General features: G+C 42.1%; 1 long non-coding RNA gene across 1 annotated transcript; it reads left to right on the forward strand.

Moving 5' to 3' along the window:
- The first annotated feature begins 707 nt into the window (after nt 1-707).
- On the forward strand, nt 708-2,136 carry LOC132874718 (uncharacterized). The gene is made up of 2 exons (XR_009651704.1): nt 708-993; nt 1,737-2,136. It is a non-coding gene; the product is annotated as an uncharacterized LOC132874718 (long non-coding RNA).
- Nucleotides 2,137-3,626: the final 1,490 nt, after the last annotated feature.

Genomic DNA, 3,626 nt, shown 5'->3' on the forward strand with positions numbered 1-3,626 from the left:
GAAGGCATGTGGCAAAATCTTGCATTTTCATTTGTGATTGTAAATGCACCAGAATTAGTCACTGACCAGTTTTCATCTAGTCCCTGGTAGGTTAATACATAAAATGTAATAACAAAGTCACAAACTCAAGGTCCATGGGCTATCAAAAGTCAAATAATGACAATAGTGCAATTGTGACGAAGGTGGGCAAAGTTGGGGGGCCCAAAATTCTAATCTTTCATGGGGCCCAAAATTTCTGGCGGCGCCCCTGGATTCACAAACATTTTAGAGTCCAAAGTTCGTTTTTTTCCAGCACAAAATTAATCGTTACAGAAAAAAATGTTGGTATGCGAGCAGCGTATTCCATAAGAGAGCACTTATCAGATGGAAAAAGAAACCATAATGAAGGCTGCTGGGTTTGGGTGTAAAATGAAGAAGTGAGTGTGACAGTCAAAGTGTGCAGAAGAACTGTGGCTGGTTCTGTAAGATGCTCAGTAAAATCTGCAGCTCATTTCCGCATCAAACTGACCTCACTGGCCCGGAGCCGGATGTTTATGGAAGCAGCATGAAAAATCAGCTCCCTCATGCTCTCTGTGGGATTGAGGCAGTTACAGTAAGCCTCCAGTAGGGGGCAGTGTCCCCCCGCTAGTGTTGTTTTCCCCGTGAGCCGAGCTCAGGTATCGCGTGAAGTGCGCACCTGCGAGCAGATGCCGTTTTTCTCTCAGACCCGAGGCAGACAGCAGCAGAGCAGACCGGATCGAGAGAGTCGGAGCAGGAAACAAAGAAAGCCCGAGGCAGAGTGTGTGAGGCAGCCGCGGATAAAGGCAGAGAAGTCCGCAGGCAGAGCCGGTGGTCACAGGCGAATCCAGGTTTGATGCTGATAAGCTGTGAGCCGAGGAGAAAAAGCCCTTTGTGAGAGGAAATGCTTGAGACTCCGGGGAGTTAGCACACAGTAGCCGCTCATTCGATGCCGCTCACAAGGAAAACATGCATTTATTGCGCTATTAACTTGGGGTAAGTTGGTCTGTGCGGCTTAAAATATGCCATAAGATGCTTTCCAATGTTTTTTCTGTGGCTTTTGTGCTCTTTATACCGCAGTTTATTGTTTGGAAAAAGATCGCTAGTTAATGCTAATGCTAATAGTGGCCGCGGTATGCTAATCGCTAGGCCCAAATGCTAATTTCTCTATTGTTTATGCTAATCGCTAAGCTAAAGCTAAGTTGCATGTATTTTGCATTGGGAAGATGCAGTTTATTTATTTTTATGCCGTTTGAGCTGCTCATTTTGTGTTATTAGCCGCTGCAATGGGTAACAGGACCAGTTAAGGTGCGGTATATTTCATTTTTGATTAAGAAATTGCATTTTAGTGAATAAAACTGTAATTCATCTGTTAGAGTTAAATATTAAAAAGGTGAATTAAAATAGTTAAAAATTGATAGAGGTTAAAAAGGATGCATACATTATGTGTCTGTTAAAAATAGTATTTTTGTTGTGATAATTCATGAATAATTGAGTACATTTATGGTTAAAACTAATATAGTTTTAATTCATAATTAATTTGTGTTTATGTATTTCCTTGATTGTTGGAGATATATTTCATGCTTTGAACTGAGAAAATGATGAGATCTCATAAGAAAATCATAAGAAACTGATCAGAAGCTGAGACAGAATCAGATGAAGTTCCTTACAACTGTGCACCTTCTGCGTAGATTTTTTAATTTATTTTTTGCTCGTCTGATCTCCTGTCGGAGAAATAGAGAGAAGCGATTAAGATGGCGAGCCCAGCCCAGCGATTCTGAGAGAGAGTTGGAGATGCAGTGTGGCCAGCTGCAGAACCGACCTTGACAACTCCAGATCATCTGAATCTCTCACTCTGAGAACAGATAAGACACACACACTCCTCACCTACCCGGGTAGTAGTTTATAGGAATTGAGGACAAAGAAACTGAATGGACATTGATACACTGAACACATACACACACCCACATTGGATCTTTCTTCTTGAACTGAACCGACCAGAATATCGAGCAGGAGAGCTCCAGTTCTGTGGACTTTTTTTTTTTGGTGGCGCCTTATTTTGGTAAATAAAAATACAGCCAAGCTGTTGATGTTATTTGTTTTGCATTTATATTAAAATATCACCTGTTCAAATGCCAACACCCACTCCTTTTTGTGAGTCACTTCCTGGTGCGACTCCTACCGGACCGAGAGCGATGTGAGGATCTCTTTAACCTCAAAGTCACGACTAAAGGTGCTACATTTATATTTTTAAAGCAAAGGGTCGTCTCACACTAAATACTGACTGTTTCATTTATAACGGCTCACTGATTACTGTTTAAAAAAATACTATAATGTTGAAACATTTCATTTTGTTATTTTTGAAGTGATTTTTGGTTGACAGCATTTCTTTACACGTGCCTCAGACTTTTGCACAGAACTGTATGTATACAGTGGACATAAGTGTACACACCCCGTGAAAATCTCCCGTATTCTCCATATGTCTGGACTATGAGGTAGGGTTGCAAGATGGAAGCCTTTTCTTACAAAGAAAAACATCCAGGCCCGGCGAAATTTTGCAAAACAGTACATCAACTCTCCCAAAAGCACGAGGGAAAATGTGTTATGGTCTGATGAAACCAAGGTTGAACTTTCTGGCCACAATTCCAAAAGGTATGTTTGGAGCAAAAACACCACTGCGCATCACCAAAAGAACCCCATACCCACGGTGAAGCATGGTGGTGGCAGCATCGTGTTTTGGGGTTGTTTTTCTTCAGCTGGAACAGGGGCTTTAGTCAAGGTGGAGGGAATTATGAACGATTCTAAATACCAGTCAATTTTGGCCCAAAACCTTCACGTGTCTGCTAGAAAGCTGATGATGAAGAGGAGTTTTATCTTTCAGCACGACAATGACCCCAGAAACGTTTGGAACGGCCCAGCCAGAGCCCAGACCTAAATCCAATTAAAAATCTGTGGGGTGACCTGAAGAGGGCTGTGTACAAGAGACGCCCTCGCAATCTGACAGGGTTGGAGCGCTTTCGCAAGGAAGAGTGGGTGAATATTGCCAAGTCTAGATGTGGCAGGCTGATAGACTCCGACCCAAAAAGACTGAATGCTGTAATTAAATCAAAAGGTGCTTCAACAAAGTATTACTTTAAGGGTGCGCACACTTATGCAACCAGCTTATTGTACGCATTTTATTTTTTGTTTTTCCCACCGAACAGATTTATCTGTTTTTCAATTGAATTTCTCACATTAAAGGTGAGAAAAGTTTTGAAATTATTTACCGTCGTCTCATTTTTTTAATATCAGAAAAACTAATATATATTAGTATGTGTGTGTATATAAAAACAATGAAATGGCATCAGGAACGGCACTCACTATAAACTAACAAAAAGCTGGTTTCCAATAGCAAATTTTCAATCCCACATGGGGATCTTCTTCGGGCACTGTATTTAAACGTACAAACAGCAGTACACGGAGCAAATGGCACGGTGGTGTAGTGGTTAGTGCTGTCGCCTCACAGCAAGAAGGTCCAGGTTCGAGCCCCATGGCCGGCGAGGGCCTTTCTGTGCGGAGTTTGCATGTTCTCCCCGTGTCCGCGTGGGTTTCCTCCAGGTGCTCCGGTTTCCCCCACAGTCCAAAGACAT

This window comes from Neoarius graeffei, chromosome 27 (assembly GCF_027579695.1).
Source record: "Neoarius graeffei isolate fNeoGra1 chromosome 27, fNeoGra1.pri, whole genome shotgun sequence".
Classification (NCBI taxonomy): domain Eukaryota; kingdom Metazoa; phylum Chordata; class Actinopteri; order Siluriformes; family Ariidae; genus Neoarius; species Neoarius graeffei.